This window comes from Stomoxys calcitrans, chromosome 4 (genome assembly GCF_963082655.1).
Source record: "Stomoxys calcitrans chromosome 4, idStoCalc2.1, whole genome shotgun sequence".
NCBI lineage: Eukaryota > Metazoa > Arthropoda > Insecta > Diptera > Muscidae > Stomoxys > Stomoxys calcitrans.
The window spans coordinates 104,602,990-104,627,630 of NC_081555.1; positions in this window are offsets into that span (position 1 = coordinate 104,602,990).

Here is a 24,641-nt window from a genome sequence, read left to right on the forward strand (position 1 = left end):
TATGGGAGCATGTATGTAAGGTATGGAGGAAGGTTAGGTTAGGTTAGGTTTAAGTGGAAGTCTGCCATCAAACTCAGACGTTTTCGTCCATTGTGATAGATCGGTCTATATTCAGATATACCTGCCATATAGACCGATCTGTCGATTAAGGGTCTTGAGCCCATAAAAGCTGCATTTATAACCCGATTTCGCTGAAACTTGAAATAGTGACTTGTGTTAAGCCCCCCGTCATCTGACCAGCATATGGAATAGATTCGATTATATTTAGATATAGCTGCCGTATAGAACGATCCTCCAATTTAGTGCTCTAATCCCATAAAAAGCCGACCTGTTGCCCGTCTTCGCTGCAAACGTGACTTGTATAAGAGTTCGCAGGACTTGAATGAAATATGATCCATACCAGCGCCCATTTGCACATTATTACGGATATGGTAGTGGAGATGGTGGTGGGTATTCAATGTTCGGCACTGCCGAACTTAACAAGTTTTTACGTGTTCGGATATTAATTATGAGATTTTGAGCTTATTTTTTGAGGAAATAACTTGGGAGTTGCACTAAACCGAATTTTTTGCCGTAATCTTCAATACTGTATACTCAACTCGAAAATTTTTTTCGCATCAAAAATTGAAAATTTTCATAAGGGGTTAGCCTTTGCTAAAAAAATGCAAAAAAAATAAAATGTGAAATTTCAAGTAATTCTGTTTATTGTTCGAATCGTCTTCGAATTTCGAACTGCGGAATGCTAGAAAATTTTCGAAATTCGAAAAAATGAAGGAGTTACAGCGTTTTTGAGCTTGGAAACGACCTTGAATTTTTACGCCCAAAAAATATTGGTTTTTGCGATGCTTGCCTCGCCCAGCACCATTACGGAAAGAGATTTTCTTCACGAATCCAACGGTGTCTTCAGAATCTAGAAATTCGCAAAACTAAAGATTTTACAGCAATTTCAAACTCACCTTAATTTTTTTAACCATTTTTCGGATATTACAATAATTATGCGATTTTGAGCTTATTTTTTGAGGAAATAACTTGGGAGTTGCACTAAACCGAATTTTTTGCCGTAATCTTCATACTGTATACTCAACTCGAAAATTTTTTTCGCATCAAAAATTGAAAATTTTCATAAGGGGTTAGCCTTTGCTAAAAAAATGCAAAAAAAAAATAAAATGTGAAATTTCAAGTAATTCTGTTTATTGTTCGAATCGTCTTCGAATTTCGAACTGCGGAATGCTAGAAAATTTTCGAAATTCGAAATTCGGAAAAAGGAGTTACAGCGTTTTTGAGCTTGGAAACGACCTTGAATTTTTACGCCCAAAAAATATTGGTTTTTGCGATGCTTGCCTCGCCCAGCACCATTACGGAAAGAGATTTTCTTCACGAATCCAACAGTGTCTTCAGAATCTAGAAATTCGCAAAACTAAAGATGTTACAGCAATTTCAAACTCACCTTAATTTTTTTAACCATTTTTCGGAATCTTCAATACTGTATACTCAACTCGAAAATTTTTTTCGCAACAAAAATTGAAAATTTTCATAAGGGGTTAGCCTTTGCTAAAAAAATGCAAAAAAAAATAAAATGTGAAATTTCAAGTAATTCTGTTTATTGTTCGAATCGTCTTCGAATTTTGAACTGCGGAATGCTAGAAAATTTTCGAAATTCGAAAAAATGAAGGAGTTACAGCGTTTTTGAGCTTGGAAACGACCTTGAATTTTTACGCTAAAAAAATATTGGTTTTTGCGATGCTTGCCTCGCCCAGCACCATTACGGAAAGAGATTTTCTTCACGAATCCAACGGTGTCTTCAGAATCTAGAAATTCGCAAAACTAAAGATGTTACAGCAATTTCAAACTCACCTTAATTTTTTTAACCATTTTTCGGATATTACAATAATTATGCGATTTTGAGCTTATTTTTTGAGGAAATAACTTGGGAGTTGCACTAAACCGAATTTTTTGCCGTAATCTTCAATACTGTATACTCAGCTCGAAAATTTTTTTCGCATCAAAAATTGAAAATTTTCATAAGGGGTTAGCCTTTGCTAAAAAAAATGCAAAAAAAAATAAAATGTGAAATTTCAAGTAATTCTGTTTATTGTTCGAATCGTCTTCGAATTTCGAACTGCGGAATGCTAGAAAATTTTCGAAATTCGAAAAAATGAAGGAGTTACAGCGTTTTTGAGCTTGGAAACGACCTTGAATTTTTACGCCCAAAAAATATTGGTTTTTACGATGCTTGCCTCGCCCAGCACCATTACGGAAAGAGATTTTCTTCACGAATCCAACGGTGTCTTCAGAATCTAGAAATTCGCAAAACTAAAGATGTTACAGCAATTTCAAACTCACCTTAATTTTTTTAACCATTTTTCGGATATTACAATAATTATGCGATTTTGAGCTTATTTTTTGAGGAAATAACTTGGGAGTTGCACTAAACCGAATTTTTTGCCGTAATCTTCAATACTGTATACTCAACTCGAAAATTTTTTTCGCATCAAAAATTGAAAATTTTCATAAGGGGTTAGCCTTTGCTAAAAAAATGCAAAAAAAATAAAATGTGAAATTTCAAGTAATTCTGTTTATTGTTCGAATCGTCTTCGAATTTCGAACTGCGGAATGCTAGAAAATTTTCGAAATTCGAAAAAATTAAGGAGTTACAGCGTTTTTGAGCTTGGAAACGACCTTGAATTTTTACGCCCAAAAAATATTGGTTTTTGCGATGCTTGCCTCGCCCAGCACCATTACGGAAAGAGATTTTCTTCACGAATCCAACGGTGTCTTCAGAATCTAGAAATTCGCAAAACTAAAGATGTTACAGCAATTTCAAACTCACCTTAATTTTTTTAACCATTTTTCGGATATTACAATAATTATGCGATTTTGAGCTTATTTTTTGAGGAAATAACTTGGGAGTTGCACTAAACCGAATTTTTTGCCGTAATCTTCAATACTGTATACTCAACTCGAAAATTTTTTTCGCAACAAAAATTGAAAATTTTCATAAGGGGTTAGCCTTTGCTAAAAAAATGCAAAAAAAAATAAAATGTGAAATTTCAAGTAATTCTGTTTATTGTTCAAATCGTCTTCGAATTTCGAACTGCGGAATGCTAGAAAATTTTCGAAATTCGCAAAAATGAAGGAGTTACAGCGTTTTTGAGCTTGGAAACGACCTTGAATTTTTACGCCCAAAAAATATTGGTTTTTGCGATGCTTGCCTCGCCCAGCACCATTACGGAAAGAGATTTTCTTCACGAATCCAACGGTGTCTTCAGAATCTAGAAATTCGCAAAACTAAAGATGTTACAGCAATTTCAAACTCACCTTAATTTTTTTAACCATTTTTCGGATATTACAATAATTATGCGATTTTGAGCTTATTTTTTGAGGAAATAACTTGGGAGTTGCACTAAACCGAATTTTTTGCCGTAATCTTCAATACTGTATACTCAACTCGAAAATTTTTTTCGCAACAAAAATTGAAAATTTTCATAAGGGGTTAGCCTTTGCTAAAAAAATGCAAAAAAAATAAAATGTGAAATTTCAAGTAATTCTGTTTATTGTTCGAATCGTCTTCGAATTTTGAACTGCGGAATGCTAGAAAATTTTCGAAATTCGAAAAAATGAAGGAGTTACAGCGTTTTTGAGCTTGGAAACGACCTTGAATTTTTACGCCCAAAAAATATTGGTTTTTGCGATGCTTGCCTCGCCCAGCACCATTACGGAAAGAGATTTTCTTCACGAATCCAACGGTGTCTTCAGAATCTAGAAATTCGCAAAACTAAAGATGTTACAGCAATTTCAAACTCACCTTAATTTTTTTAACCATTTTTCGGATATTACAATAATTATGCGATTTTGAGCTTATTTTTTGAGGAAATAACTTGGGAGTTGCACTAAACCGAATTTTTTGCCGTAATCTTCAATACTGTATACTCAACTCGAAAATTTTTTTCGCATCAAAAATTGAAAATTTTCATAAGGGGTTAGCCTTTGCTAAAAAAATGCAAAAAAAATAAAATGTGAAATTTCAAGTAATTCTGTTTATTGTTCGAATCGTCTTCGAATTTCGAACTGCGGAATGCTAGAAAATTTTCGAAATTCGAAAAAATGAAGGAGTTACAGCGTTTTTGAGCTTGGAAACGACCTTGAATTTTTACGCCCAAAAAATATTGGTTTTTACGATGCTTGCCTCGCCCAGCACCATTACGGAAAGAGATTTTCTTCACGAATCCAACGGTGTCTTCAGAATCTAGAAATTCGCAAAACTAAAGATGTTACAGCAATTTCAAACTCACCTTAATTTTTTTAACCATTTTTCGGATATTACAATAATTATGCGATTTTGAGCTTATTTTTTGAGGAAATAACTTGGGAGTTGCACTAAACCGAATTTTTTGCCGTAATCTTCAATACTGTATACTCAACTCGAAAATTTTTTTCGCAACAAAAATTGAAAATTTTCATAAGGGGTTAGCCTTTGCTAAAAAAATGCAAAAAAAAATAAAATGTGAAATTTCAAGTAATTCTGTTTATTGTTCGAATCGTCTTCGAATTTCGAACTGCGGAATGCTAGAAAATTTTCGAAATTCGAAAAAATGAAGGAGTTACAGCGTTTTTGAGCTTGGAAACGACCTTGAATTTTTACGCCCAAAAAATATTGGTTTTTGCGATGCTTGCCTCGCCCAGCACCATTACGGAAAGAGATTTTCTTCACGAATCCAACGGTGTCTTCAGAATCTAGAAATTCGCAAAACTAAAGATGTTACAGCAATTTCAAACTCACCTTAATTTTTTTAACCATTTTTCGGATATTACAATAATTATGCGATTTTGAGCTTATTTTTTGAGGAAATAACTTGGGAGTTGCACTAAACCGAATTTTTTGCCGTAATCTTCAATACTGTATACTCAACTCGAAAATTTTTTTCGCAACAAAAATTGAAAATTTTCATAAGGGGTTAGCCTTTGCTAAAAAAATGCAAAAAAAAATAAAATGTGAAATTTCAAGTAATTCTGTTTATTGTTCGAATCGTCTTCGAATTTCGAACTGCGGAATGCTAGAAAATTTTCGAAATTCGAAAAAATGAAGGAGTTACAGCGTTTTTGAGCTTGGAAACGACCTTGAATTTTTACGCCCAAAAATATTGGTTTTTGCGATGCTTGCCTCGCCCAGCACCATTACGGAAAGAGATTTTCTTCACGAATCCAACGGTGTCTTCAGAATCTAGAAATTCGCAAAACTAAAGATGTTACAGCAATTTCAAACTCACAACTTTGATGCGAAAATTTTTTTCGCATCAAAAATTTAAAATTTTCATAAGGGGTTAGCCTTTGCTAAAAAAATGCAAAAAAAATAAAATGTGAAATTTCAAGTAATTCTGTTTATTGTTCGAATCGTCTTCGAATTTCGAACTGCGGAATGCTAGAAAATTTTCGAAATTCGAAAAAATTAAGGAGTTACAGCGTTTTTGAGCTTGGAAACGACCTTGAATTTTTACGCCCAAAAAATATTGGTTTTTGCGATGCTTGCCTCGCCCAGCACCATTACGGAAAGAGATTTTCTTTACGAATCCAACGGTGTCTTCAGAATCTAGAAATTCGCAAAACTAAAGATGTTACAGCAATTTCAAACTCACCTTAATTTTTTTAACCATTTTTCGGATATTACAATAATTATGCGATTTTGAGCTTATTTTTTGAGGAAATAACTTGGGAGTTGCACTAAACCGAATTTTTTGCCGTAATCTTCAATACTGTATACTCAACTCGAAAATTTTTTTCGCAACAAAAATTGAAAATTTTCATAAGGGGTTAGCCTTTGCTAAAAAAATGCAAAAAAAAATAAAATGTGAAATTTCAAGTAATTCTGTTTATTGTTCGAATCGTCTTCGAATTTCGAACTGCGGAATGCTAGAAAATTTTCGAAATTCGAAAAAATGAAGGAGTTACAGCGTTTTTGAGCTTGGAAACGACCTTGAATTTTTACGCCCAAAAAATATTGGTTTTTGCGATGCTTGCCTCGCCCAGCACCATTACGGAAAGAGATTTTCTTCACGAATCCAACGGTGTCTTCAGAATCTAGAAATTCGCAAAACTAAAGATGTTACAGCAATTTCAAACTCACAACTTTGATGCGAAAATTTTTTTCGCATCAAAAATTGAAAATTTTCATAAGGGGTTAGCCTTTGCTAAAAAAATGCAAAAAAAATAAAATGTGAAATTTCAAGTAATTCTGTTTATTGTTCGAATCGTCTTCGAATTTCGAACTGCGGAATGCTAGAAAATTTTCGAAATTCGAAAAAATGAAGGAGTTACAGCGTTTTTGAGCTTGGAAACGACCTTGAATTTTTACGCCCAAAAAATATTGGTTTTTGCGATGCTTGCCTCGCCCAGCACCATTACGGAAAGAGATTTTCTTCACGAATCCAACGGTGTCTTCAGAATCTAGAAATTCGCAAAACTAAAGATGTTACAGCAATTTCAAACTCACCTTAATTTTTTTAACCATTTTTCGGATATTACAATAATTATGCGATTTTGAGCTTATTTTTTGAGGAAATAACTTGGGAGTTGCACTAAACCGAATTTTTTGCCGTAATCTTCAATACTGTATACTCAACTCGAAAATTTTTTTCGCAACAAAAATTGAAAATTTTCATAAGGGGTTAGCCTTTGCTAAAAAAATGCAAAAAAAATAAAATGTGAAATTTCAAGTAATTCTGTTTATTGTTCGAATCGTCTTCGAATTTCGAACTGCGGAATGCTAGAAAATTTTCGAAATTCGAAAAAATGAAGGAGTTACAGCGTTTTTGAGCTTGGAAACGACCTTGAATTTTTACGCCCAAAAAATATTGGTTTTTGCGATGCTTGCCTCGCCCAGCACCATTACGGAAAGAGATTTTCTTCACGAATCCAACGGTGACTTCAGAATCTAGAAATTCGCAAAACTAAAGATGTTACAGCAATTTCAAACTCACAACTTTGATGCGAAAATTTTTTTCGCATCAAAAATTGAAAATTTTCATAAGGGGTTAGCCTTTGCTAAAAAAATGCAAAAAAAATAAAATGTGAAATTTCAAGTAATTCTGTTTATTGTTCGAATCGTCTTCGAATTTCGAACTGCGGAATGCTAGAAAATTTTCGAAATTCGAAAAAATGAAGGAGTTACAGCGTTTTTGAGCTTGGAAACGACCTTGAATTTTTACGCCCAAAAAATATTGGTTTTTGCGATGCTTGCCTCGCCCAGCACCATTACGGAAAGAGATTTTCTTCACGAATCCAACGGTGTCTTCAGAATCTAGAAATTCGCAAAACTAAAGATGTTACAGCAATTTCAAACTCACCTTAATTTTTTTAACCATTTTTCGGATATTACAATAATTATGCGATTTTGAGCTTATTTTTTGAGGAAATAACTTGGGAGTTGCACTAAACCGAATTTTTTGCCGTAATCTTCAATACTGTATACTCAACTCGAAAATTTTTTTCGCAACAAAAATTGAAAATTTTCATAAGGGGTTAGCCTTTGCTAAAAAAATGCAAAAAAAATAAAATGTGAAATTTCAAGTAATTCTGTTTATTGTTCGAATCGTCTTCGAATTTCGAACTGCGGAATGCTAGAAAATTTTCGAAATTCGAAAAAATGAAGGAGTTACAGCGTTTTTGAGCTTGGAAACGACCTTGAATTTTTACGCCCAAAAAATATTGGTTTTTGCGATGCTTGCCTCGCCCAGCACCATTACGGAAAGAGATTTTCTTCACGAATCCAACGGTGTCTTCAGAATCTAGAAATTCGCAAAACTAAAGATGTTACAGCAATTTCAAACTCACCTTAATTTTTTTAACCATTTTTCGGATATTACAATAATTATGCGATTTTGAGCTTATTTTTTGAGGAAATAACTTGGGAGTTGCACTAAACCGAATTTTTTGCCGTAATCTTCAATACTGTATCCTCAACTCGAAAATTTTTTTCGCAACAAAAATTGAAAATTTTCATAAGGGGTTAGCCTTTGCTAAAAAAATGCAAAAAAAAATAAAATGTGAAATTTCAAGTAATTCTGTTTATTGTTCGAATCGTCTTCGAATTTCGAACTGCGGAATGCTAGAAAATTTTCGAAATTCGAAAAAATGAAGGAGTTACAGCGTTTTTGAGCTTGGAAACGACCTTGAATTTTTACGCCCAAAAAATATTGGTTTTTGCGATGCTTGCCTCGCCCAGCACCATTACGGAAAGAGATTTTCTTCACGAATCCAACGGTGTCTTCAGAATCTAGAAATTCGCAAAACTAAAGATGTTACAGCAATTTCAAACTCACCTTAATTTTTTTAACCATTTTTCGGATATTACAATAATTATGCGATTTTGAGCTTATTTTTTGAGGAAATAACTTGGGAGTTGCACTAAACCGAATTTTTTGCCGTAATCTTCAATACTGTATCCTCAACTCGAAAATTTTTTTCGCAACAAAAATTGAAAATTTTCATAAGGGGTTAGCCTTTGCTAAAAAAATGCAAAAAAAAATAAAATGTGAAATTTCAAGTAATTCTGTTTATTGTTCGAATCGTCTTCGAATTTCGAACTGCGGAATGCTAGAAAATTTTCGAAATTCGAAAAAATGAAGGAGTTACAGCGTTTTTGAGCTTGGAAACGACCTTGAATTTTTACGCCCAAAAAATATTGGTTTTTGCGATGCTTGCCTCGCCCAGCACCATTACGGAAAGAGATTTTCTTCACGAATCCAACGGTGTCTTCAGAATCTAGAAATTCGCAAAACTAAAGATGTTACAGCAATTTCAAACTCACCTTAATTTTTTTAACCATTTTTCGGATATTACAATAATTATGCGATTTTGAGCTTATTTTTTGAGGAAATAACTTGGGAGTTGCACTAAACCGAATTTTTTGCCGTAATCTTCAATACTGTATACTCAGCTCGAAAATTTTTTTCGCATCAAAAATTGAAAATTTTCATAAGGGGTTAGCCTTTGCTAAAAAAATGCAAAAAAAAAATAAAATGTGAAATTTCAAGTAATTCTGTTTATTGTTCGAATCGTCTTCGAATTTCGAACTGCGGAATGCTAGAAAATTTTCGAAATTCGAAAAAATGAAGGAGTTACAGCGTTTTTGAGCTTGGAAACGACCTTGAATTTTTACGCCCAAAAAATATTGGTTTTTGCGATGCTTGCCTCGCCCAGCACCATTACGGAAAGAGATTTTCTTCACGAATCCAACGGTGTCTTCAGAATCTAGAAATTCGCAAAACTAAAGATGTTACAGCAATTTCAAACTCACCTTAATTTTTTTAACCATTTTTCGGATATTACAATAATTATGCGATTTTGAGCTTATTTTTTGAGGAAATAACTTGGGAGTTGCACTAAACCGAATTTTTTGCCGTAATCTTCAATACTGTATACTCAACTCGAAAATTTTTTTCGCAACAAAAATTGAAAATTTTCATTTTGCTAAAAAAATGCAAAAAAAATAAAATGTGAAATTTCAAGTAATTCTGTTTATTGTTCGAATCGTCTTCGAATTTCGAACTGCGGAATGCTAGAAAATTTTCGAAATTCGAAAAAATGAAGGAGTTACAGCGTTTTTGAGCTTGGAAACTACCTTGAATTTTTACGCCCAAAAAATATTGGTTTTTGCGATGCTTGCCTCGCCCAGCACCATTACGGAAAGAGATTTTCTTCACGAATCCAACGGTGTCTTCAGAATCTAGAAATTCGCAAAACTAAAGATGTTACAGCAATTTCAAACTCACCTTAATTTTTTTAACTATTTTTCGGATATTACAATAATTATGCGATTTTGAGCTTATTTTTTGAGGAAATAACTTGGGAGTTGCACTAAACCGAATTTTTTGCCGTAATCTTCAATACTGTATACTCAACTCGAAAATTTTTTTCGCATCAAAAATTGAAAATTTTCATAAGGGGTTAGCCTTTGCTAAAAAAATGCAAAAAAATAAAATGTGAAATTTCAAGTAATTCTGTTTATTGTTCGAATCGTCTTCGAATTTCGAACTGCGGAATGCTAGAAAATTTTCGAAATTCGAAAAAATGAAGGAGTTACAGCGTTTTTGAGCTTGGAAACTACCTTGAATTTTTACGCCCAAAAAATATTGGTTTTTGCGATGCTTGCCTCGCCCAGCACCATTACGGAAAGAGATTTTCTTCACGAATCCAACGGTGTCTTCAGAATCTAGAAATTCGCAAAACTAAAGATGTTACAGCAATTTCAAACTCACCTTAATTTTTTTAACCATTTTTCGGATATTACAATAATTATGCGATTTTGAGCTTATTTTTTGAGGAAATAACTTGGGAGTTGCACTAAACCGAATTTTTTGCCGTAATCTTCAATACTGTATACTCAACTCGAAAATTTTTTTCGCGTCAAAAATTGAAAATTTTCATTTTGCTAAAAAAATGCAAAAAAAATAAAATGTGAAATTTCAAGTAATTCTGTTTATTGTTCGAATCGTCTTCGAATTTCGAACTGCGGAATGCTAGAAAATTTTCGAAATTCGAAAAAATGAAGGAGTTACAGCGTTTTCGAGCTTGGAAACTACCTTGAATTTTTACGCCCAAAAAATATTGGTTTTTGCGATGCTTGCCTCGCCCAGCACCATTACGGAAAGAGATTTTCTTCACGAATCCAACGGTGTCTTCAGAATCTAGAAATTCGCAAAACTAAAGATGTTACAGCAATTTCAAACTCACCTTAATTTTTTTAACTATTTTTCGGATATTACAATAATTATGCGATTTTGAGCTTATTTTTTGAGGAAATAACTTGGGAGTTGCACTAAACCGAATTTTTTGCCGTAATCTTCAATACTGTATACTCAACTCGAAAATTTTTTTCGCATCAAAAATTGAAAATTTTCATAAGGGGTTAGCCTTTGCTAAAAAAATGCAAAAAAAAATAAAATGTGAAATTTCAAGTAATTCTGTTTGTTGTTCGAATCGTCTTCGAATTTCGAACTGCGGAATGCTAGAAAATTTTCGAAATTCGAAAAAATTAAGGAGTTACAGCGTTTTTGAGCTTGGAAACGACCTTGAATTTTTACGCCCAAAAAATATTGGTTTTTGCGATGCTTGCCTCGCCCAGCACCATTACGGAAAGAGATTTTCTTCACGAATCCAACGGTGTCTTCAGAATCTAGAAATTCGCAAAACTAAAGATGTTACAGCAATTTCAAACTCACCTTAATTTTTTTAACCATTTTTCGGATATTACAATAATTATGCGATTTTGAGCTTATTTTTTGAGGAAATAACTTGGGAGTTGCACTAAACCGAATTTTTTGCCGTAATCTTCAATACTGTATACTCAACTCGAAAATTTTTTTCGCATCAAAAATTGAAAATTTTCATAAGGGGTTAGCCTTTGCTAAAAAAATGCAAAAAAAATAAAATGTGAAATTTCAAGTAATTCTGTTTATTGTTCGAATCGTCTTCGAATTTCGAACTGCGGAATGCTAGAAAATTTTCGAAATTCGAAAAAATGAAGGAGTTACAGCGTTTTTGAGCTTGGAAACGACCTTGAATTTTTACGCCCAAAAAATATTGGTTTTTGCGATGCTTGCCTCGCCCAGCACCATTACGGAAAGAGATTTTCTTCACGAATCCAACGGTGTCTTCAGAATCTAGAAATTCGCAAAACTAAAGATGTTACAGCAATTTCAAACTCACCTTAATTTTTTTAACCATTTTTCGGATATTACAATAATTGTGCGATTTTGAGCTTATTTTTTGAGGAAATAACTTGGGAGTTGCACTAAACCGAATTTTTTGCCGTAATCTTCAATACTGTATACTCAACTCGAAAATTTTTTTCGCGTCAAAAATTGAAAATTTTCATTTTGCTAAAAAAATGCAAAAAAAATAAAATGTGAAATTTCAAGTAATTCTGTTTATTGTTCGAATCGTCTTCGAATTTCGAACTGCGGAATGCTAGAAAATTTTCGAAATTCGAAAAAATGAAGGAGTTACAGCGTTTTTGAGCTTGGAAACGACCTTGAATTTTTACGCCCAAAAAATATTGGTTTTTGCGATGCTTGCCTCGCCCAGCACCATTACGGAAAGAGATTTTCTTCACGAATCCAACGGTGTCTTCAGAATCTAGAAATTCGCAAAACTAAAGATGTTACAGCAATTTCAAACTCACCTTAATTTTTTTAACCATTTTTCGGATATTACAATAATTATGCGATTTTGAGCTTATTTTTTGAGGAAATAACTTGGGAGTTGCACTAAACCGAATTTTTTGCCGTAATCTTCAATACTGTATACTCAACTCGAAAATTTTTTTCGCATCAAAAATTGAAAATTTTCATAAGGGGTTAGCCTTTGCTAAAAAAAGGAAAAAAAAATAAAATGTGAAATTTCAAGTAATTCTGTTTGTTGTTCGAATCGTCTTCGAATTTCGAACTGCGGAATGCTAGAAAATTTTCGAAATTCGAAAAAATTAAGGAGTTACAGCGTTTTTGAGCTTGGAAACGACCTTGAATTTTTACGCCCAAAAAATATTAGTTTTTGCGATGCTTGCCTCGCCCAGCACCATTACGGAAAGAGATTTTCTTCACGAATCCAACGGTGTCTTCAGAATCTAGAAATTCGCAAAACTAAAGATGTTACAGCAATTTCAAACTCACCTTAATTTTTTTAACCATTTTTCGGATATTACAATAATTATGCGATTTTGAGCTTATTTTTTGAGGAAATAACTTGGGAGTTGCACTAAACCGAATTTTTTGCCGTAATCTTCAATACTGTATACTCAACTCGAAAATTTTTTTCGCATCAAAAATTGAAAATTTTCATAAGGGGTTAGCCTTTGCTAAAAAAATGCAAAAAAAAATAAAATGTGAAATTTCAAGTAATTCTGTTTATTGTTCGAATCGTCTTCGAATTTCGAACTGCGGAATGCTAGAAAATTTTCGAAATTCGAAAAAATGAAGGAGTTACAGCGTTTTTGAGCTTGGAAACGACCTTGAATTTTTACGCCCAAAAAATATTGGTTTTTGCGATGCTTGCCTCGCCCAGCACCATTACGGAAAGAGATTTTCTTCACGAATCCAACGGTGTCTTCAGAATCTAGAAATTCGCAAAACTAAAGATGTTACAGCAATTTCAAACTCACCTTAATTTTTTTAACCATTTTTCGGATATTACAATAATTATGCGATTTTGAGCTTATTTTTTGAGGAAATAACTTGGGAGTTGCACTAAACCGAATTTTTTGCCGTAATCTTCAATACTGTATACTCAACTCGAAAATTTTTTTCGCATCAAAAATTGAAAGTTTTCATAAGGGGTTAGCCTTTGCTAAAAAAATGCAAAAAAAAATAAAATGTGAAATTTCAAGTAATTCTGTTTGTTGTTCGAATCGTCTTCGAATTTCGAACTGCGGAATGCTAGAAAATTTTCGAAATTCGAAAAAATTAAGGAGTTACAGCGTTTTTGAGCTTGGAAACGACCTTGAATTTTTACGCCCAAAAAATATTAGTTTTTGCGATGCTTGCCTCGCCCAGCACCATTACGGAAAGAGATTTTCTTCACGAATCCAACGGTGTCTTCAGAATCTAGAAATTCGCAAAACTAAAGATGTTACAGCAATTTCAAACTCACCTTAATTTTTTTAACCATTTTTCGGATATTACAATAATTATGCGATTTTGAGCTTATTTTTTGAGGAAATAACTTGGGAGTTGCACTAAACCGAATTTTTTGCCGTAATCTTCAATACTGTATACTCAACTCGAAAATTTTTTTCGCATCAAAAATTGAAAATTTTCATAAGGGGTTAGCCTTTGCTAAAAAAATGCAAAAAAAAATAAAATGTGAAATTTCAAGTAATTCTGTTTATTGTTCGAATCGTCTTCGAATTTCGAACTGCGGAATGCTAGAAAATTTTCGAAATTCGAAAAAATGAAGGAGTTACAGCGTTTTTGAGCTTGGAAACGACCTTGAATTTTTACGCCCAAAAAATATTGGTTTTTGCGATGCTTGCCTCGCCCAGCACCATTACGGAAAGAGATTTTCTTCACGAATCCAACGGTGTCTTCAGAATCTAGAAATTCGCAAAACTAAAGATGTTACAGCAATTTCAAACTCACCTTAATTTTTTTAACCATTTTTCGGATATTACAATAATTATGCGATTTTGAGCTTATTTTTTGAGGAAATAACTTGGGAGTTGCACTAAACCGAATTTTTTGCCGTAATCTTCAATACTGTATACTCAACTCGAAAATTTTTTTCGCATCAAAAATTGAAAATTTTCATAAGGGGTTAGCCTTTGCTAAAAAAATGCAAAAAAAAATAAAATGTGAAATTTCAAGTAATTCTGTTTGTTGTTCGAATCGTCTTCGAATTTCGAACTGCGGAATGCTAGAAAATTTTCGAAATTCGAAAAAATGAAGGAGTTACAGCGTTTTTGAGCTTGGAAACGACCTTGAATTTTTACGCCCAAAAAATATTAGTTTTTGCGATGCTTGCCTCGCCCAGCACCATTACGGAAAGAGATTTTCTTCACGAATCCAACGGTGTCTTCAGAATCTAGAAATTCGCAAAACTAAAGATGTTACAGCAATTTCAAACTCACCTTAATTTTTTTAACCATTTTTCGGATATTACAATAATTATGCGATTTTGAGCTTATTTTTTGAGGAAATAACTTGGGAGTTGCACTAAACCGAATTTTTTGCCGTAATCTTCAATACTGTATACTCAACTCGAAAATTTTTTTCGCATCAAAAATTGAAAATTTTCATAAGGGGTTAGCCTTTGCTAAAAAAATGCAAAAAAAAATAAAATGTGAAATTTCAAGTAATTCTGTTTATTGTTCGAATCGTCTTCGAATTTCGAACTGCGGAATGCTAGAAAATTTTCGAAATTCGAAAAAATGAAGGAGTTACAGCGTTTTTGAGCTTGGAAACGACCTTGAATTTTTACGCCCAAAAAATATTGGTTTTTGCGATGCTTGCCTCGCCCAGCACCATTACGGAAAGAGATTTTCTTCACGAATCCAACGGTGTCTTCAGAATCTAGAAATTCGCAAAACTAAAGATGTTACAGCAATTTCAAACTCACCTTAATTTTTTTAACCATTTTTCGGATATTACAATAATTATGCGATTTTGAGCTTATTTTTTGAGGAAATAACTTGGGAGTTGCACTAAACCGAATTTTTTGCCGTAATCTTCAATACTGTATCCTCAACTCGAAAATTTTTTTCGCAACAAAAATTGAAAATTTTCATAAGGGGTTAGCCTTTGCTAAAAAAATGCAAAAAAAAATAAAATGTGAAATTTCAAGTAATTCTGTTTATTGTTCGAATCGTCTTCGAATTTCGAACTGCGGAATGCTAGAAAATTTTCGAAATTCGAAAAAATGAAGGAGTTACAGCGTTTTTGAGCTTGGAAACGACCTTGAATTTTTACGCCCAAAAAATATTGGTTTTTGCGATGCTTGCCTCGCCCAGCACCATTACGGAAAGAGATTTTCTTCACGAATCCAACGGTGTCTTCAGAATCTAGAAATTCGCAAAACTAAAGATGTTACAGCAATTTCAAACTCACCTTAATTTTTTTAACCATTTTTCGGATATTACAATAATTATGCGATTTTGAGCTTATTTTTTGAGGAAATAACTTGGGAGTTGCACTAAACCGAATTTTTTGCCGTAATCTTCAATACTGTATACTCAGCTCGAAAATTTTTTTCGCATCAAAAATTGAAAATTTTCATAAGGGGTTAGCCTTTGCTAAAAAAATGCAAAAAAAAAATAAAATGTGAAATTTCAAGTAATTCTGTTTATTGTTCGAATCGTCTTCGAATTTCGAACTGCGGAATGCTAGAAAATTTTCGAAATTCGAAAAAATGAAGGAGTTACAGCGTTTTTGAGCTTGGAAACTACCTTGAATTTTTACGCCCAAAAAATATTGGTTTTTGCGATGCTTGCCTCGCCCAGCACCATTACGGAAAGAGATTTTCTTCACGAATCCAACGGTGTCTTCAGAATCTAGAAATTCGCAAAACTAAAGATGTTACAGCAATTTCAAACTCACCTTAATTTTTTTAACTATTTTTCGAATAACTTGGGAGTTGCACTAAACCGAATTTTTTGCCGTAATCTTCAATACTGTATACTCAACTCGAAAATTTTTTTCGCATCAAAAATTGAAAATTTTCATAAGGGGTTAGCCTTTGCTAAAAAAATGCAAAAAAAAATAAAATGTGAAATTTCAAGTAATTCTGTTTATTGTTCGAATCGTCTTCGAATTTCGAACTGCGGAATGCTAGAAAATTTTCGAAATTCGAAAAAATGAAGGAGTTACAGCGTTTTTGAGCTTGGAAACGACCTTGAATTTTTACGCCCAAAAAATATTGGTTTTTGCGATGCTTGCCTCGCCCAGCACCATTACGGAAAGAGATTTTCTTCACGAATCCAACGGTGTCTTCAGAATCTAGAAATTCGCAAAACTAAAGATGTTACAGCAATTGCAAACTCACCTTAATTTTTTTAACCATTTTTCGGATATTACAATAATTATGCGATTTTGAGCTTATTTTTTGAGGAACTAACTTGGGAGTTGCACTAAACCGAATTTTTTGCCGTAATCTTCAATACTGTATACTCAACTCGAAAATTTTTTTCGCATCAAAAATTGAAAGTTTTCATAAGGGGTTAGTTAGCCTTTGCAAAAAAAATGCAAAAAAAATAAAATGTGAAATTTCAAGTAATTCTGTTTATTGTTCGAATCGTCTTCGAATTTCAAACTGCGGAATGCTAGAAAATTTTCGAAATTCGAAAAAATGAAGGAGTTACAGCGTTTTTGGGCTTGGAAACGACCTTGAATTTTTACGCCCAAAAAATATTGGTTTTTGCGATGCTTGCCTCGCCCAGCACCATTACGGAAAGAGATTTTCTTCACGAATCCAACGGTGTCTTCAGAATCTAGAAATTCGCAAAACTAAAGATGTTACAGCAATTTCAAACTCACCTTAATTTTTTTAACCATTTTTCGGATATTACAATAATTATGCGATTTTGAGCTTATTTTTTGAGGAAATAACTTGGGAGTTGCACTAAACCGAATTTTTTGCCGTAATCTTCAATACTGTATACTCAACTCGAAAATTTTTTTCGCGTCAAAAATTGAAAATTTTCATTTTGCTAAAAAAATGCAAAAAAAATAAAATGTGAAATTTCAAGTAATTCTGTTTATTGTTCGAATCGTCTTCGAATTTCGAACTGCGGAATGCTAGAAAATTTTCGAAATTCGAAAAAATGAAGGAGTTACAGCGTTTTTGAGCTTGGAAACTACCTTGAATTTTTACGCCCAAAAAATATTGGTTTTTGCGATGCTTGCCTCGCCCAGCACCATTACGGAAAGAGATTTTCTTCACGAATCCAACGGTGTCTTCAGAATCTAGAAATTCGCAAAACTAAAGATGTTACAGCAATTTCAAACTCACCTTAATTTTTTTAACTATTTTTCGGATATTACAATAATTATGCGATTTTGAGCTTATTTTTTGAGGAAATAACTTGGGAGTTGCACTAAACCGAATTTTTTGCCGTAATCTTCAATACTGTATACTCAACTCGAAAATTTTTTTCGCATCAAAAATTGAAAATTTTCATAAGGGGTTAGCCTTTGCTAAAAAAATGCAAAAAAAATAAAATGTGAAATTTCAAGTAATTCTGTTTATTGTTCGAATCGTCTTCGAATTTCGAACTGCGGAATGCTAGAAAATTTTCGAAATTCGAAAAAATGAAGGAGTTACAGCGTTTTTGAGCTTGGAAACTACCTTGAATTTTTACGCCCAAAAAATATTGGTTTTTGCGATGCTTGCCTCGCCCAGCACCATTACGGAAAGAGATTTTCTTCACGAATCCAACGGTGTCTTCAGAATCTAGAAATTCGCAAAACTAAAGATGTTACAGCAATTTCAAACTCACCTTAATTTTTTTAACCATTTTTCGGATATTACAATAATTATGCGATTTTGAGCTTATTTTTTGAGGAAATAACTTGGGAGTTGCACTAAACCGAATTTTTTGCCGTAATCTTCAATACTGTATACTCAACTCGAAATTTTTTTTCGCAACAAAAATTTAAAATTTTCATAAGGGGTTAGCCTTTGCTAAAAAAATGCAAAAAAAATAAAATGTGAAATTTCAAGTAATTCTGTTTATTGTTCGAATCGTCTTCGAATTTCGAACTGCGGAATGCTAGAAAATTTTCGAAATTCGAAAAAATGAAGGAGTTACAGCGTTTTTGAGCTTGGAAACGACCTTGAATTTTTACGCCCAAAAAATATTGGTTTTTGCGATGCTTGCCTCGCCCAGCACCATTACGGAAAGAGATTTTCTTCACGAATCCAACGGTGTCTTCAGAATCTAGAAATTCGCAAAACTAAAGATGTTACAGCAATTTCAAACTCACCTTAATTTTTCTAACCATTTTTCGGATATTACAATAATTATGCGATTTTGAGCTTATTTTTTGAGGAAATAACTTGGGAGTTGCACTAAACCGAATTTTTTGCCGTAATCTTCAATACTGTATACTTAACTCGAAAACTTTTTTCGCATCAAAAATTGAAAATTTTCATAAGGGGTTAGCCTTTGCTAAAAAAATGCAAAAAAAATAAAATGTGAAATTTCAAGTAATTCTGTTTATTGTTCGAATCGTCTTCGAATTTCGAACTGCGGAATGCTAGAAAATTTTCGAAATTCGAAAAAATGAAGGAGTTACAGCGTTTTTGAGCTTGGAAACGACCTTGAATTTTTACGCCCAAAAAATATTGGTTTTTGCGATGCTTGCCTCGCCCAGCACCATTACGGAAAGAGATTTTCTTCACGAATCCAACGGTGTCTTCAGAATCTAGAAATTCGCAAAACTAAAGATGTTACAGCAATTTCAAACTCACCTTAATTTTTCTAACCATTTTTCGGATATTACAATAATTATGCGATTTTGAGCTTATTTTTTGAGGAAATAACTTGGGAGTTGCACTAAACCGAATTTTTTGCCGTAATCTTCAATACTGTATACTCAACTCGAAAACTTTTTTCGCATCAAAAATTGAAAATTTTCATAAGGGGTTAGCCTTTGCTAAAAAAATGCAAAAAAAATAAAATGTGAAATTTCAAGTAATTCTGTTTATTGTTCGAATCGTCTTCGAATTTCGAACTGCGGAATGCTAGAAAATTTTCGAAATTCGAAAAAATGAAGGAGTTACAGCGTTTTTGGGCTTGGAAACGACCTTGAATTTTTACGCCCAAAAAATATTGGTTTTTGCGATGCTTGCCTCGCCCAGCACCATTACGGAAAGAGATTTTCTTCACGAATCCAACGGTGTCTTCAGAATCTAGAAATTCGCAAAACTAAAGATGTTACAGCAATTTCAAACTCACCTTAATTTTTTTAACCATTTTTCGGATATTACAATAATTATGCGATTTTGAGCTTATTTTTTGAGGAAATAACTTGGGAGTTGCACTAAACCGAATTTTTTGCCGTAATCTTCAATACTGTATACTCAACTCGAAAATTTTTTTCGCATCAAAAATTTAAAATTTTCATAAGGGGTTAGCCTTTGCTAAAAAAATGCAAAAAAAATAAAATGTGAAATTTCAAGTAATTCTGTTTATTGTTCGAATCGTCTTCGAATTTCGAACTGCGGAATGCTAGAAAATTTTCGAAATTCGAAAAAATGAAGGAGTTACAGCGTTTTTGAGCTTGGAAACTACCTTGAATTTTTACGCCCAAAAAATATTGGTTTTTGCGATGCTTGCCTCGCCCAGCACCATTACGGAAAGAGATTTTCTTCACGAATCCAACGGTGTCTTCAGAATCTAGAAATTCGCAAAACTAAAGATGTTACAGCAATTTCAAACTCACCTTAATTTTTTTAACCATTTTTCGGATATTACAATAATTATGCGATTTTGAGCTTATTTTTTGAGGAAATAACTTGGGAGTTGCACTAAACCGAATTTTTTGCCGTAATCTTCAATACTGTATACTCAACTCGAAAATTTTTTTCGCATCAAAAATTGAAAATTTTCATAAGGGGTTAGCCTTTGCTAAAAAAATGCAAAAAAAAATAAAATGTGAAATTTCAAGTAATTCTGTTTATTGTTCGAATCGTCTTCGAATTTCGAACTGCGGAATGCTAGAAAATTTTCGAAATTCGAAAAAATGAAGGAGTTACAGCGTTTTTGAGCTTGGAAACGACCTTGAATTTTTACGCCCAAAAAATATTGGTTTTTGCGATGCTTGCCTCGCCCAGCACCATTACGGAAAGAGATTTTCTTCACGAATCCAACGGTGTCTTCAGAATCTAGAAATTCGCAAAACTAAAGATGTTACAGCAATTTCAAACTCACCTTAATTTTTCTAACCATTTTTCGGATATTACAATAATTATGCGATTTTGAGCTTATTTTTTGAGGAAATAACTTGGGAGTTGCACTAAACCGAATTTTTTGCCGTAATCTTCAATACTGTATACTCAACTCGAAAACCTTTTTCGCATCAAAAATTGAAAATTTTCATAAGGGGTTAGCCTTTGCTAAAAAAATGCAAAAAAAATAAAATGTGAAATTTCAAGTAATTCTGTTTATTGTTCGAATCGTCTTCGAATTTCGAACTGCGGAATGCTAGAAAATTTTCGAAATTCGAAAAAATGAAGGAGTTACAGCGTTTTTGAGCTTGGAAACGACCTTGAATTTTTACGCCCAAAAAATATTGGTTTTTGCGATGCTTGCCTCGCCCAGCACCATTACGGAAAGAGATTTTCTTCACGAATCCAACGGTGTCTTCAGAATCTAGAAATTCGCAAAACTAAAGATGTTACAGCAATTTCAAACTCACCTTAATTTTTCTAACCATTTTTCGGATATTACAATAATTATGCGATTTTGAGCTTATTTTTTGAGGAAATAACTTGGGAGTTGCACTAAACCGAATTTTTTGCCGTAATCTTCAATACTGTATACTCAACTCGAAAACTTTTTTCGCATCAAAAATTGAAAATTTTCATAAGGGGTGCCTTTGCTAAAAAAATGCAAAAAAAATAAAATGTGAAATTTCAAGTAATTCTGTTTATTGTTCGAATCGTCTTCGAATTTCGAACTGCGGAATGCTAGAAAATTTTCGAAATTCGAAAAAATGAAGGAGTTACAGCGTTTTTGGGCTTGGAAACGACCTTGAATTTTTACGCCCAAAAAATATTGGTTTTTGCGATGCTTGCCTCGCCCAGCACCATTACGGAAAGAGATTTTCTTCACGAATCCAACGGTGTCTTCAGAATCTAGAAATTCGCAAAACTAAAGATGTTACAGCAATTTCAAACTCACCTTAATTTTTTTAACCATTTTTCGGATATTACAATAATTATGCGATTTTGAGCTTATTTTTTGAGGAAATAACTTGGGAGTTGCACTAAACCGAATTTTTTGCCGTAATCTTCAATACTGTATACTCAACTCGAAAATTTTTTTCGCATCAAAAATTTAAAATTTTCATAAGGGGTTAGCCTTTGCTAAAAAAATGCAAAAAAAATAAAATGTGAAATTTCAAGTAATTCTGTTTATTGTTCGAATCGTCTTCGAATTTCGAACTGCGGAATGCTAGAAAATTTTCGAAATTCGAAAAAATGAAGGAGTTACAGCGTTTTTGAGCTTGGAAACTACCTTGAATTTTTACGCCCAAAAAATATTGGTTTTTGCGATGCTTGCCTCGCCCAGCACCATTACGGAAAGAGATTTTCTTCACGAATCCAACGGTGTCTTCAGAATCTAGAAATTCGCAAAACTAAAGATGTTACAGCAATTTCAAACTCACCTTAATTTTTTTAACCATTTTTCGGATATTACAATAATTATGCGATTTTGAGCTTATTTTTTGAGGAAATAACTTGGGAGTTGCACTAAACCGAATTTTTTGCCGTAATCTTCAATACTGTATACTCAACTCGAAAATTTTTTTCGCATCAAAAATTGAAAATTTTCATAAGGGGTTAGCCTTTGCTAAAAAAATGCAAAAAAAAATAAAATGTGAAATTTCAAGTAATTCTGTTTATTGTTCGAATCGTCTTCGAATTTCGAACTGCGGAATGCTAGAAAATTTTCGAAATTCGAAAAAATGAAGGAGTTACAGCGTTTTTGAGCTTGGAAACGACCTTGAATTTTTACGCCCAAAAAATATTGGTTTTTGCGATGCTTGCCTCGCCCAGCACCATTACGGAAAGAGATTTTCTTCACGAATCCAACGGTGTCTTCAGAATCTAGAAATTCGCAAAACTAAAGATGTTACAGCAATTTCAAACTCACCTTAATTTTTCTAACCATTTTTCGGATATTACAATAATTATGCGATTTTGAGCTTATTTTTTGAGGAAATAACTTGGGAGTTGCACTAAACCGAATTTTTTGCCGTAATCTTCAATACTGTATACTCAACTCGAAAACCTTTTTCGCATCAAAAATTGAAAATTTTCATAAGGGGTTAGCCTTTGCTAAAAAAATGCAAAAAAAATAAAATGTGAAATTTCAAGTAATTCTGTTTATTGTTCGAATCGTCTTCGAATTTCGAACTGCGGAATGCTAGAAAATTTTCGAAATTCGAAAAAATGAAGGAGTTACAGCGTTTTTGAGCTTGGAAACGACCTTGAATTTTTACGCCCAAAAAATATTGGTTTTTGCGATGCTTGCCTCGCCCAGCACCATTACGGAAAGAGATTTTCTTCACGAATCCAACGGTGTCTTCAGAATCTAGAAATTCGCAAAACTAAAGATGTTACAGCAATTTCAAACTCACCTTAATTTTTCTAACCATTTTTCGGATATTACAATAATTATGCGATTTTGAGCTTATTTTTTGAGGAAATAACTTGGGAGTTGCACTAAACCGAATTTTTTGCCGTAATCTTCAATACTGTATACTTAACTCGAAAACTTTTTTCGCATCAAAAATTGAAAATTTTCATAAGGGGTTAGCCTTTGCTAAAAAAATGCAAAAAAAATAAAATGTGAAATTTCAAGTAATTCTGTTTATTGTTCGAATCGTCTTCGAATTTCGAACTGCGGAATGCTAGAAAATTTTCGAAATTCGAAAAAATGAAGGAGTTACAGCGTTTTTGAGCTTGGAAACGACCTTGAATTTTTACGCCCAAAAAATATTGGTTTTTGCGATGCTTGCCTCGCCCAGCACCATTACGGAAAGAGATTTTCTTCACGAATCCAACGGTGTCTTCAGAATCTAGAAATTCGCAAAACTAAAGATGTTACAGCAATTTCAAACTCACCTTAATTTTTCTAACCATTTTTCGGATATTACAATAATTATGCGATTTTGAGCTTATTTTTTGAGGAAATAACTTGGGAGTTGCACTAAACCGAATTTTTTGCCGTAATCTTCAATACTGTATACTCAACTCGAAAACTTTTTTCGCATCAAAAATTGAAAATTTTCATAAGGGGTTAGCCTTTGCTAAAAAAATGCAAAAAAAATAAAATGTGAAATTTCAAGTAATTCTGTTTATTGTTCGAATCGTCTTCGAATTTCGAACTGCGGAATGCTAGAAAATTTTCGAAATTCGAAAAAATGAAGGAGTTACAGCGTTTTTGAGCTTGGAAACGACCTTGAATTTTTACGCCCAAAAAATATTGGTTTTTGCGATGCTTGCCTCGCCCAGCACCATTACGGAAAGAGATTTTCTTCACGAATCCAACGGTGTCTTCAGAATCTAGAAATTCGCAAAACTAAAGATGTTACAGCAATTTCAAACTCACCTTAATTTTTTTAACCATTTTTCGGATATTACAATAATTATGCGATTTTGAGCTTATTTTTTGAGGAAATAACTTGGGAGTTGCACTTAACCGAATTTTTTGCCGTAATCTTCAATACTGTATACTCAACTCGAAAATTTTTTTCGCATCAAAAATTGAAAATTTTCATAAGGGGTTAGCCTTTGCTAAAAAAATGCAAAAAAAATAAAATGTGAAATTTCAAGTAATTCTGTTTATTGTTCGAATCGTCTTCGAATTTCGAACTGCGGAATGCTAGAAAATTTTCGAAATTCGAAAAAATGAAGGAGTTACAGCGTTTTTGAGCTTGGAAACTACCTTGAATTTTTACGCCCAAAAAATATTGGTTTTTGCGATGCTTGCCTCGCCCAGCACCATTACGGAAAGAGATTTTCTTCACGAATCCAACGGTGTCTTCAGAATCTAGAAATTCGCAAAACTAAAGATGTTACAGCAATTTCAAACTCACCTTAATTTTTTAACCATTTTTCGGATATTACAATAATTATGCGATTTTGAGCTTATTTTTTGAGGAAATAACTTGGGAGTTGCACTAAACCGAATTTTTTGCCGTAATCTTCAATACTGTATACTCAACTCGAAAATTTTTTTCGCATCAAAAATTGAAAATTTTCATAAGGGGTTAGCCTTTGCTAAAAAAATGCAAAAAAAATAAAATGTGAAATTTCAAGTAATTCTGTTTATTGTTCGAATCGTCTTCGAATTTCGAACTGCGGAATGCTAGAAAATTTTCGAAGTTCGAAAAAATGAAGGAGTTACAGCGTTTTTGGGCTTGGAA